The 13,272-nt window shown below is 50.8% G+C and overlaps 1 protein-coding gene across 2 annotated transcripts in view; it reads left to right on the forward strand.

Annotated features, from left to right (window-relative positions):
- csdc2a (cold shock domain containing C2, RNA binding a) overlaps positions 1–13,272 on the forward strand; it is a 64,117-nt gene that overhangs the window by 13,155 nt on the left and 37,690 nt on the right. The window contains exon 1 of one of the 2 annotated variants that reach the window (XM_070862324.1): positions 4,010–4,103. The exons of the other annotated variant lie outside the window; for it this stretch is intronic. The gene's annotated coding sequence lies outside the window, so the exon portion shown is untranslated. Of the gene's footprint in view, positions 1–4,009; positions 4,104–13,272 lie in introns of those variants that run through there. 2 annotated transcript variants of the gene reach the window in all.

The raw sequence follows: 13,272 nt of genomic DNA on the forward strand, positions 1-13,272 counted from the left end.
GAGGTGCGGCGAATGAGGGTTCAGGGCCCAGAAGAGGCGAGGGCCCAGGGGCAGCACGGGCCAGCCCACACTAAGATATGTGTGCGCACCAGGTCCGTGCAGCAGAGCAGGTCTCCAGTCGTCCTGGTTCCCGCACTATCCCACTCATGAGTCACTCATGAGTCCCATTGTGAGAGGAAGGTCACGATTCGGGCAGGAATTTAAAGGTAGAGAATTTAAATTTTCTGCAGGAAGCACGAGGATTGGCAGCAAATCTCTAACTTGAGAGTCCGAGCAAGGCACCTCAGCTCACCCACAGCTCTGCTGCCCGCCTCCTAGCTCGCACCACGTCCCGCTCGCCCATCACCAATGTTCCCGTTAAGCTGCACGGCCGTGCGACGGTCTGGAGGTCCCGTGCAGGCTGCTTGTGGGCCTCGCAATGGGGGAAACCGCACAGGCACGGAAATTTAAATGAGCCGGGCAGCCCCTTAAAGAGGCCGTGCACCCCCTCCCCCCAAAAATTAAAGGGGACATTGTCCGCTCACCCATCACCCCTGTGCTCGCTGACCTACATTGGCTCCTGGTTTCAGCAACGCCTCGATTTCAAAATTCTCATCTTTCTTTTCAAATCCCTCCATGGCCCCCTCGCCCCTCCCTATCTCTGTAATCTCCTTCAGCCCCACAACCCCCCGAGATGTCTGCATTCCTCTAATTCTGGCCTCTTGAGCGATTATATTCAGGAATGCTCAACCATCGGTGGCCGTGCCTTCTGTTGCCTGGGCCCCAAGCTCGGGAACTCCCTGCCTAAACCTCTCCACCTCTCTTTCCTCCTTTTAAGATGCTCCTTAAAAACCTACCTTACCTGCCCTAAAATTCCCTTATGTGGCTCAGTGTCAAACTTTGTCTGATAACGCTCCTGTGAAGCGCCGTGGGATGCTCTAAGACGTTACAAAGGCACTATATAAATGTGGTTGTTGCTGGCGGGATTGGATCTATGCCGTTTTTGACGTGTCGATGAAGGGGCATGTCAAGGGGGCCCCAGAATTGTCGCTAATTATTCCTCTTGAGCAAATATTTAAAGCAGAGAAAAGTACATGGCCAACTGGGGCACGTGGGGCGGTGGGAATAGTTTTGCATTAGGCTAGCACAGCGCTGGCACAGGCCTGATGAGCCGAATGGCCTCCTTCTGTGTTGTACACTTCAATGGTTCTTTCCATCATCATCATAGGATGACTTGCTTCCACGCCGAAAAGGGATGAGTTCACAGGTGTTTCAATGAAGGACCTAATATTCCAGATCCCGAACTACATGTTGACGGGTGGAAGATGCCTGTGTGTGGATTTTTTTAACGTGGGGTGGCCGTTGCACACCAGCCACCACACGGGCTCGACAGAGCCAGGTCTTGGTCCAGTGACAAGGATTAACCAGGACGACTGGAGACCAGCTCTGCTGCACGGACTATCTCTGTAATCTCCTCCAGCCCCACAACCCCCCCCGCCCCCGAGCACCTCCTCTTGAGCATCCCAACTATAATCACTCTGCCATAGGTGGCTGTGCCTTCAGCTGCCTGGGCCCCAAGCTCTGGAACTCCCTGCCTAAACCTCTCCGCCTCGCTACCTCTCTTTTCCCCTTTAAGACGCTCCTTAAAACCTACCTCTTTCCTGTCCTAATCTCTCATTATGTTTCATTGTGTTGTAATGTTCCCCACATTACAACAGTGATTACACTCCAAAAGTACTTCATTGTTTACAAATCACTCCATGGCCTCGCCCCCTCCCTATTTCTGTAATCTTTTTCAGCATCACAACCCCACAAGATCTCTGCACTCCTCAAATTCTGGTCTCTTGAACATCCCTCATTATAACTGTTCAACCATTCAGCTGCCTGGCCCTAAGCTCTGGAACTCCATCCCTAAACGTCTCCGCCTCTCTACCTCTCTTTCCTCCTTTAAGACGCTCATTAAATCTACTTCTTTAAACAAGCTTTTGATCATCTGCCTTAATTTCTTCTGTGGTTCTATTGTATATGTAGGCACCTTTGTTAATGACTCCATGAGGATGGTACTTAAACTGTATAGACTTTAGTCCTTTATTTGCAGCTCCTAGAGTGAGGACACCAAGAGGTGAGCTCCCTTCTATACTGGGTTACCTGGAGTGTGCAGGTGACCCTTAGGACTCCAGCAGCAGCACCCTCTGGTGGTACAGGTGAGGTATGTACAGGGTGAAGGTACATTCAATGTTACAGACATCATATAACAATACAAGGATGCATACATATCAGTGTCAGTGTCAGATTTTGTTTTATATCGCTCCTGTGAAGCGCCTTGGGATGTTTTACTATGTTAAAGGCGCTATATAAATGCAAGTCGTAGTTGTTGGAATCACGGAGGAAGAAAGGACTACAATTGGCTTCAGTGTTCCTGAGCTCATGGAGGGGGTCCAAATTCAACGAGGGGTTCCCCCCACTCCTGACCAATATTCAGTGACCGCTCCTCTGCACCCCCCTCCCACCCCATCACCCCCCGGCTGGATGTAGGGTGAGGACTGGATTGGGCCTAGCTGTGAAGCTTCTTTTTTCTTAGGCAGTCCCCCTCGGAGTCGAGGACGACTCGCTTCCACACTGATACGAGTTCTCAGGTGACTGATGAGACCAATGCGGGACCTACAGTCTCTGTCACAGGTGGGGCAGACGGTGGTTGGAGGGACGGGTGGGTGGGGGGCTTGATTCATCGTGTGCTCCTTCCGCTGCCGACGCTTGGCTTCCACGTGCTCCCGGCGAAAAGACAAGACTCCGAGTGTTTGGTGCCTTCCCGGATGCTTCTCCTCCACTTTGAGTGGTCTTGGGCCGGGGATTCCCAAGAGTCTTTCGGGATGTTGCATTTTTTTCAAGGAGGCTTTGAGGGTGTCCTTGAAGCGTTTTCTCTGCCCACCTGGAGCTCGCCTGCCGTGTTGGAGCTCGGGAGTAGAGCGCTTGGGAGTCAAGCATCGGGCATGGAAACATAGAAATTTACAGCGCAGGAGGAGGCCATTCCGGCCCGTCGTGTCCGCGCCGGCCGACAAAGAGGCGCACGGCCCTTGGTCAGCAGCCCTAAAGGTTACATATAAACCTATGAACAATGACGGAAAGGCAAAGAGCACCCAGCCCAACCAGTCCGCCTCACACAACTGCGACACCCCTTATACTAAAAACACCTACACTCCACCCCAACCGGAGCCATGTGATCTCCTGGGAGAGGCAAAAACCAGATTAAAAACCCAGGCCAATTTATGGAGAAAAAAATCTGGGAAAATTCCTCTCCGACCCATCCAGGCGATCGAAACTAGTCCAGGAGATCACCCTGGCCGTATTCTATTCCCTGCAGTACTCACCATTATATCTGCGCCGTCCAACAAAAGGTCATCCAGTCTATCCCAATGACCAGCTCTAGGTCCGTAACCCTGCAGGTTACAGCACGTCAAGTGCCCATCCAACCATCTCTTAAAAGTGGTGAGGGTTTCTGTATCCACCACTCTTCCAGGCAGCGATCCCCACAACCCTCTGCGTAAAGAAGCCCTCCCTCAAATCCCCTTGCGGACAATGTGGCCCGCCCACCGGAGCTGGTCGAGCGTGGTCAACTAATCGATGCTGGGAATGTTGGCCTGATCGAGATGCACTGCGTGGCCGAATAGCTTATCGGCACCCACTGCCGGGGGGGGGAGGGGGGGGAGGTCACACGTGAATGCCAGCCCTTTGGGCAAGGATGGGCGGAGACTGTGGCACCCTGCCCCTCCCTCAGCGGGAGAGGAGGGCCGGGGGGGGGGGTGGGCGGGGAAGTTGTGAGGAGAAAAATAAATCCACCCTTTAACCCAAGGGAAAGAGGCGTTCTCCTTTAATTGGCAGGCATTGCCCCGCCCATTCTGCCCTTGTGGAGCGTGTGATTGACAGCCTGCGGTGATGTAATAGAGAAGGGCGGGGCTAGAGTCTGTCAGTTTCCACAGGGAGACAAAATTAATGTTAAAACAAAAAAAAAAAATTTGCAGGCAGCCAGAGAGAGCGAGAGGAGAGGCTGAGGAACAATACACACTGCCTCCTCAGGACCTGCAGACAGTGTTGTGGCAAAGCACTGAGGTTTCTGGTTGCAAAAGGTAAGCTGATCCAAAGGCAATTTGTAATTGAGCTGAAATTGTTTGGCTTTGCACGTTTTCGCAGACTCTGGGAGCGGATCGTCCGCAGACCATTGCATTGTGTAATTCTCTTTCTCTTCAGTCTCGAAGGGAGGTTGCCCACTTCCCTGTACCGCTGTTTACTGCTGAATACATTCCCTTTCAGAGAGGGGGAAAAAACACCCACCAAGAGAAGCACCACTTCACGCTGGAATTGTGTGTTTTAACCATTTCATCGTTTTCCAACAACAGCTTCTGTTTTGAAATCCCTTTGTTGCGTGCAGATTACCTGGGCAGGCGTGTAGCTGGGTGATCTGCCCCCCCCAAGACCCACGCCCATGTTGCTGTAACTGAGTGAGAGCGTTACTATGCTTTATTCTAGGTTGACGCTCCCAGTGCAGTGCTGAGGGAGCGCCGCACTGTCGGAGGGGCAGTGCTGAGGGAGCGCCGCACTGTCGGAGGGGCAGTGCTGAGGGAGCGCCGCACTGTCGGAGGGGCAGTGCTGAGGGAGCGCCGCACTGTCGGAGGGGCAGTGCTGAGGGAGCGCCGCACTGTCGGAGGGGCAGTGCTGAGGGAGCGCCGCACTGTCGGAGGGGCAGTGCTGAGGGAGCGCCGCACTGTCGGAGGGGCAGTGCTGAGGGAGCGCCGCACTGTCGGAGGGGCAGTGCTGAGGGATCCCCGCACTGTCGGAGGGGCAGTGCTGAGGGAGCCCCGCACTGTCGGAGGGGCAGTACTGAGGGATCCCCGCACTGTCGGAGGGGCAGTACTGAGGCAGTGCCGCACTGTCGGAGGTGTAGTACTGAGGGAGTGCTGCACTTTCGGATGAGACATTAAACCGAGGCCCCGTCTGCTCTCTCGGGTGGATGTAAAAGATCCCATGGCATTATTTTGAAGAAGAGCAGGGGGGGTTCTCCCTGGTGTCCCTCAATCAACATCACAAAAACAGATGATGCGGGTGATTTTCACATTGCTGTTTGTGGGAGCTTGCTGTGCGCCAATTGGCTGCTGCATTTGCCACATTACAACAGTGACTACAAAAGTTCGTCATTAGCTGTAAAGCACTTTGGTCATGAAAGTGGCTATATAAATGCAAGTCTTTCTTTTCTCGCTCCCCCCCCAACAATGGGTAAACACATCACCTCCTCTTGTTGTCTTCCCAAACCCTTCCCCGTTACAAAAACACGTTACCTCATGACATGGTGCATTGGGCCCCCCATGAACTGCGTTTATTCACTCACTGGGGTGAGGTGCAATGAGGGGGGAGCGGGGGAAGGGGAGAGCGGGGGAAGGGGAGAGCGGGGGAAGGGGAGAGCGGGGGATAGGGAGAGTGGGGGAGGGGAGAGTGGGAATATCTCAGTGTGAGTCAGCAGCATTAAACAAGAAAAGATCAATAGCTTAAATATTTCATCAGTTGCCAGATTTCCAGTGTATAAGCTCTGTGCGACATTACTTAGTACAACAAGATGTCTAGTGATGGGCTCTTGGCATTAATGCTGGCACTTGTCCCTAACTAATGGGTTGGTAAATTGGCCAGGAATAATCATGTTTTGGTGGTAAGTAAACGTTGCTGATGGAACCTTCCTGCTGTTAATAGGAACTGGGTGTGTCTTCCTGAGCGCCGGGTTAGATCAACAATGCAAATGGAAATACTTTGAAAAGTAAGATTGCCTGCGTTCTGTTGTCACCTTTCTTTGCCCACACTTTTATGTCAACATTTACCATTCAATTTTGCTATGTCAACTGTCACGGTGTAGTGCTGACCTCTAGCCACTAGGTGGCCTTTTTGAGCACCTTTCTACCCCCAACTCCCATCAACGTCTTGTAAATAAAGAAACCTTACAATTGCACCTTTCCCGCATTACAACAGTGACTACACTCCAAAAAGTACTTCATGGACTGTAAAGCGCTTTGAGATGTCCGGTGGTCGTGAAAGGCGCTATATAAATGCAAGTCTTTCTTTTATCAACTGACCATGGACAACACTATCTTGCACATCTCTTTGCCCCTGCCTCAGCTCATCCGCTGCTGAAGCCCTCATCCATGCTTTTGTTACCTCTAGACTTGACTATTCCAATGCACTCCTGGCCGGCCTCCCACATTCTACCCTACGTAAACTAGAGGTGATCCAAAACTCGGCTGCCCATGTCCTAATTCACACCAAGTCCCGCTCACCCATCACCTCTGGGCTCGCTGACCTACATTGGCTTCCGGTTAAGCAACACTTTGATTTTTAGAATTCTCATCCTTGTTTACAAATCCCTCCGTGGCCTCGCCCCTCTCTATTTCTGTAATCTTCTCCTCTCCCCTCCCTATCTCTGTAACCTCCGCCAGCCCCACAACCATCTGAGATGTCTGCGCTCCTCCAATTCTGGCATCTTGAGCATCGTTGATTTCCATCGCTCCACCATCGGCGGCCGTGCCTTCAGCCGCCTGGGCCCCGAGCTCTGGAGCTCCCTCCCTAAACCTCTCCACCTCAAGACCCTCCTTAAATCCTACCTCTTTCTGTCCTAATATCTCCTCTTGTGGCTTGGTGTCAAATTGTGTTTTATAACGCTCCTCTGAAGCACTTTGGGATGTTTTACTACATTAAAGGTGCTATATAAATGCAAGTTCTTGTGTTGATACTCAGTTGTTCTGGAGACTTCTCCATTTTTTTTCTCCAATAGAATTTAGGAGTCAAGGACCTATGACCAAAATACTTGTTGCTGGGTGTTAATGCACACTGACCCCTCCTTTCAGCATTGTGGGCAGGCTATCTTCAAACATGCCTCTGTGTGACCGGCTCGAGGGGCTGAGTGGCTTATTATGTTCCATGACGACCGCTAATTTTGCTTTTACAGCCGTGACTGTGTGTGACAGTGAGCACGCTGAGGAAACCTGCAACCGAAATCTGGAGAGGCTGCCAGTGTTTCGATGTTCCCAAGCCCCAGCGCAGTGCGGGGGTGAGGGAGGGCCAATGAGCACGCTGCCGTGAGTGATGGAGCAGGCCTGTGCTTCAAGGGCAGAGGAAGAGTTGTGGCCTGTTGCATTGCAAGAATATCTCAATACCTGGGTGCCTTGAACAGTCGCTCCAAATAATACCTGATTCACCAATGGTGCACGTGTCTGGCTGCTTTGCAATACTTTCTTCTGTCACACTCATTCACTCACTCACTCGCTCGCTCACACACTCAATGACTCACATATCCTCTATCTCTGTGGCTTTCTTAATTTTCTCTCTCTGTTTCTTTCTGTTTTTCTCTCTCTCTTTCCCACTCCCTCCCCCCCTCTCTCTCCCTCTCTCTCCCTCCCCTCTCTCTCCCTCCCCTCTCTCTCCCTCCCCTCTCTCTCCCTCCTCCTCTCTCCTTTCGCTCGCATTTCTTTCTCTCCTTTCTCTCTCTCCTTTCACTTTTTTTCTCTTTTTTCTCTTTCTCCTTTTTCTCTCTCTCTCCTTTCTCTTTTTCTCTCCATTCTCTCCTATGTCTCTCTCCTTTCTCCCCCTCTTCTCTCCTACATCTCTCTTTTCTCTCTCCCTCTTCTCTCCTTATTATCCTTTCTCTCTCTCTCCCTCCTCTCTCTTTCTCTCTCGCTCTCCTTTCTCTGTGACTTGTCCAGTGTCGGGCTCTTATTGCGCACCTTGAGGCAGCCGGTTAACGAGTGCCTTTTCCAGAGGCCCACGAGCAGATTGCCTGCTTAGCCTCGGGGGCGGGGGCGGCGGGGCGGGGGGGGGGGGGGGAGAGGAGGGGAGGAAGATAGACCCGAACAGCTGGGATTAAAAGGAAACCTCCCAGCGAGGACACCGGTTACAATGGCGCTTTTCAGGCTGCCAGTCTGAGCTTCTCTGAGGACTCGGTGGGCAAATGCACAGCCCGGGGGGAGGGTTGTGAGCCACCTGGAACAGAAGGCTCCTGGTTGGATCCCTGGTTTGTGCTGAGTTTTACTTAACAACAACAACAACTTGTATTTATATAGCGCCTTTAATGTAGTGAAACGTTCGAAGGCGCTTCACAGGGGTGTTATGAGGCAAAAAAATCTGCCACCGAGCTTCATGAGGAGATGACCAAAAGCTTGGTCAAAGAGGTAGGTTTTAAGGAGCGTGTCTTAAAGGAGGAAAGAGAGGTGGGGAGGCGGAGAGGCTAAGGGAGGGCGTTCCAGAGAGTAATGAAGGATTGGGGTAGGGTTTTGGGAGGGCCGAGTATCTGAGGGAGGAAAGGTGAAAGGAGACACGACGACACGGGAGAGCGGTCAGGGAAGGAGAGAGAGAGAAAAGGAAAGAGGGTTAAAGGTGGAAAAGTATTGAATGGCTGGGGTCCGGAAAAAGCTCCGGTTACAGAGGCCCGATTAAATGTAGTAGTTAATGGGATTGCAAAGGGCGTGGAGTATAAGAGCAGGGAATTCTTGCTACAGTTATATAAGGTATTGGTGAGGCCACACCTGGAGTACTGCGTGCAGTTTTGGTTTCCATATTTACGAAAGGATATACTTGCTTTGGAGGCAGTTCAGAGAAGGTTCACTCGGTTGATTCCGGGGATGAGGGGGTTGACTTATCAGGAAAGTTTGAGTAGTTTGGGCCTCTACTCATTGGAATTCAGAAGAATGAGAGGTGATCTTATCGAAACGTATAAGATTATGAGGGGGCTTGACAAGGTGGATGCAGAGAGGATGTTTCCACTGATGGGGGAGACTAGAACTAGAGGGCACGATCTTAGAATAAGGGGCCGCCCATTTAAAACTGAGATGAGGAGGAATTTCTTCTCTCTGAGGGTTGTAAATCTGTGGAATTCGCTGCCTCAGAGAGCTGTGGAAGCTGGGACATTGAATAAATTTAAGACTGAAATAGACAGTTTCTTAACCGATAAGGGAATAAGGAGTTTATGGGGAGCGGGCGGGGAAGTGGAGCTGAGTCCATGATGGGATCAGCCATGATCATATTGAATGGCGCAGCAGGCTCGAGGGGCTGCATGGCCTACTCCTGCTCCTATTTTTTATGTTCTTATACAATGGTAGGGAGACCAGGGTCAAAGTCAGAGAGAGGTCTCATGGAAGGCCAATGCCGAGTGGTGTAATCCAGTAGAATTCAAAGCAGAAACGTAGCCTAAATGTCCGGAGGGGTCCAGATGATCAGAAACCAATTCGACAGAAGAATTCAGCAGCAAAGACTTGAAGCAGAGCAAAGCCACAAACAGTCAAACAGTGTAATCTGTAGAGCAACACAGGCCTGTTCGTCGTACACACAGAGAATGGCCACTTTGGTAAAGTCCTGGTGGGGAGACATTTAGTGAGATTGGGGGGTGGGGGAAGAGTTTTGAGGCAGTAAAAGTTGATTGTGGTTTTAAAACAATGCCTCAAACTATAACCTAGCAGGTGTTCAACATGCATCATGGTCACACTGGTGGGACATGCCCTCCAAAACACCATTTACCCGTCCGTCCATTGTGTTCTGGCAGAGGGCAGGGCCTAACTCAAGTCTACGCCTGAGATTCGTGAGTCGACTTGGGGAAGAGAGATGGAACTAGATTCCTCGTGGATCTTACCTATTACTATTTTGATTGATCTGTTGATCAAATGCCCCCTTATTAAAGGGGCATTAAAACCGACAAATAAACAAATTAAACTTTGGACATTAAACGGATCAAATTAAAATTTGGTTGCCGGGGGTGATGCTGCACTCCAGTCCCTCCGGCGCCCACCTCTGGCGGAAGGCCGCGAGCGTACCGGTGGACACCGCGTGCTCCATCTCCAGGGACACCCTGGCTCGGATGTAACTGCGGAAGAGAGGCAGGCAGTCGAGCTAAACGACCCCCTCGACTGCCCGCTACCTGGACCGGTTAATGGCCCCCTTGGCCATGCCCAGGAGCAGTCCTACGATTAGGCCTCCCGACCTGCCCACTCCCCCCCCCCCCCCCCCCCGCACAGGGTGTTGGTGTGGTACACTCCTATCTATAACTGTGCAGCTCTGTAAAGCTCTGACTGAGCTCAACCACTTCAGTACAGACTGAGGATAGAATATAGGACCTTTGGCTGGGCCTTATTTCCATCTGGAGCCAGTGACTTTACCTAATGGAGGATAGAAAGAAAAAATATATTGAATTATATAGGATTTGACAGCACTGAAATAGGTCCATCCCTGGGCCTCTTCCCACCCACTCAATCTCACCCCATCAACATATCCCTCTATTCTTTTTTCCCTCATGTGTTTATCCAGCTGCCCCTTAAATGCACCAATTCTCTTTGTCTCAACCCCTCCCTGTGGTAGCCAGTTGCACATTCTCACCACTCTCTGGGTAAAGAAGTTTCTCCTGAAATCCCCATTGGATTTATTAGCGACTATCTTATATTGATGGCCCCTAGTTTCGGTCTCCCCCACAAGGGCAAACACCTTCTCTATGTCTAGCCTATCGAACCCCTTCCTCATTAAGAAATAGTCACTGTATGTGATCATATTGTGAAGACCTCTATCAGGTCACCTCTCAGCCTGTACAATCTTTTCTAGAGAAAAGAGGCCCCAGCCTTTACAATCTTTCCTGATAGTTCTAACCTCTCATTTCTGGTATCGTCCTTGTAAATCATTTAAAATATGGAGACCAGAACATTTATGCGACACAACAACAACAACTTGTATTTATATAGCGTCTTTAATGTAGTGAAACGTCCCAAGGTGCTTCATAGGAGTGTTAGCCCCAACGTGTGCTCAGGAACTGCCAAAGCACTTTGCAATTGATGAATGGCTGATAAGTGTGGACACTGTTACAATGTTGGTCGCTGTCTCAGCCAATTCACACATAGCCAATGTCTGAATGACTGGATATCTGTCTCCGAGGTGTTGATTGAGGGAAGAATGTTGGCCAGGGGGCCAGGAGATGGTCATGTTCTTTGAATAGTGCCGTGGAATCTTTAACATCCACCTGAAACGGACAAGCGAGTCCTTGGTTTAACAGCTCATCTGTAAAATGGTGCTTCTAACAATGCAGTACTCCCTCGGTATTGCACTGAAATGTCAGCCTGGAAAGAAAGCCTTGCATTTATATAGCACCTTTCACAACGCCAGGACATCTCAAAGCACTTTACGGCCAATGAAATGCTTTTTGAAGTGTAGTCACTTGTAATGTGGGAAACGTGGCAGCCAATTTGCGCACAGCAAGCTCCCACAAACAGCAAGGTGACAATGATCTGATGGTCTGTTTTGTGATGTTGATTGAGGGATAAGTAATGGTCGTGACAGCTGCCAACGGACTGGAAGTGGACTGCGCATGCGCGCTGCTGCTTCGTCAAGGGAGCGGGTTTGTTTGAAAAAAAATGATGCCGGGAGAGATTGGAAAAATGCCGGGAGAAATCGGGCTGTGAGGAAAAAAGCCGGGAAATCGAGGCACTTCTCAAATCTTTTGTCTGTTGTGGTGAACGATGTAATGTATTTGCTTCATGGGTTCTTTGCTTAAGAAGTCATAGCAACACATTGCTATTAAGAACAAGTTGGCTTATTAACAAAGGTTTAACAATCACACTACACATTACCAGTTCATCCACTAGGCTCACAACTGCATACCTCATCGTGGATGACCTAGACCCAACTGGCTGGGGTTTTATTGAGTCTTGTCAACATCGCGTGACTGGCCAAGCCACTCCCAACTCAACAGCTCTACAACTATTTTAATTAAACTATAAATCAAGTGCCCCCCCCCCCCCTTAAAAGGGACACTAGAATCAACAAACTAACAAATTAAACTTTGGACATTAAACTGTCAAATTAAAATTTGGTTGCCGGGGGTGATGATGCACTCCAGTCCCTCCGGCGCCCACCTCTCACGGAAGGCCGCGAGCGTACCGGTGGACACCGCGTGCTCCATCTCCAGGGACACCCTGGCTCGGATGTAACCGCAGAAGAGAGGCAGGCAGTCGGGCTGAACGACCCCCTCGACTGCCTGCTGCCTGGACCGGTTAATGGCCCTCTTGGGCAGGCCCAGGAGCAGTCCTACGAGGAGGCCCTCCGACCTGCCCACTCCCCTCAGCTCTACAAACCGATGAGTATACTCACAGGTGCATACATTACAAACGTTATTTTTAAAATTTGGGATCCGACACTTATGCGCAGAAAGCTTTGGCGCAGCTTCTGATTCGTTGGCAGGAATCACTCGAATAAATATTGGCCAAGGCACCGGGGAGAACTCTTCCTGCTCTTCTTCGAAATAGTGCCATGGGATATTTTATGTCGCATCTGAGAGAGCAGACGGGGCCTCCGAAAATGCAGCACTCCCTCAGCACTGCACTGGTGTCAGCCTGGATTTGAACCAACAACCTTCTGACTCAGATATCATAGGCAATCCCTCGAAATCGAGGAAGACTTGCTTCCACTCTAAAAGTGAACAGTCCAAAACGGGAATTACAGTCTCTGTCACAGGTGGGACAGACAGTGGTTGAAGGAAAGGGCTGGGTGGGGAGTCTGGTTTGCCGCACGCTCCTTCCGCTGCCTGCACTTGCTTTCTGCACGCTCTCGGTGACGAGACTCGAGGTGCTCAGCGCCCTCCCGGATGCACTTCCTCCACTTAGGGTGGTCTTTGGCCAGGGACTCCCAGGTGTCGGTGGGGATGTTGCATTTTATCAGGGAGGCTTTGAGGATGTTATTGAACGCTTCCTCTGCCCATCTGGGGCTCACTTGCCGTGTAGGAGTTCCGAATAGAGCGCTTGCTTTGGGAGTCTTGGGTCAGGCATGCGGACGATGTGGCCCGCCCAATGGAGCTGGTCGAGTGTGGTCAGTGCTGCGATGCTGGGGATGTTGGCCTGAGCGAGAACACTGACGTTGGTGCGTCTGCCCTCCCAGGGGATTTGCGGAGACATCGTTGGTGGTATTTCTCCAGCGATTTGAGGTGTCTACTCTATATGGTCCACGTGTCTGAGCCATGCAGGAGGGCGGGTATCACTGCAGCTCTATAGACCACTGAGACACAGCTGACACCTGGATTCTGCATTCAACCCACAACTTCTGCCTCTGAGGCGAGAGAGCCAGAGCTAATTCGTGGCTCACTAACTGATCAAACGGTGCATAATATACCAGCCAAAACATCTTGCTTTTGTTGCACGCTTTAGTTTCTTTTCTGAAGTGTCAGAATCAATCTGTGATGTGCGACTCTGGGAGGGGAGGTGAGCTACATTTATCTAGGGGAACGTGTCTTAACAG

This window comes from Pristiophorus japonicus, chromosome 19 (assembly GCF_044704955.1).
Source record: "Pristiophorus japonicus isolate sPriJap1 chromosome 19, sPriJap1.hap1, whole genome shotgun sequence".
Lineage (NCBI taxonomy): Eukaryota > Metazoa > Chordata > Chondrichthyes > Pristiophoridae > Pristiophorus > Pristiophorus japonicus.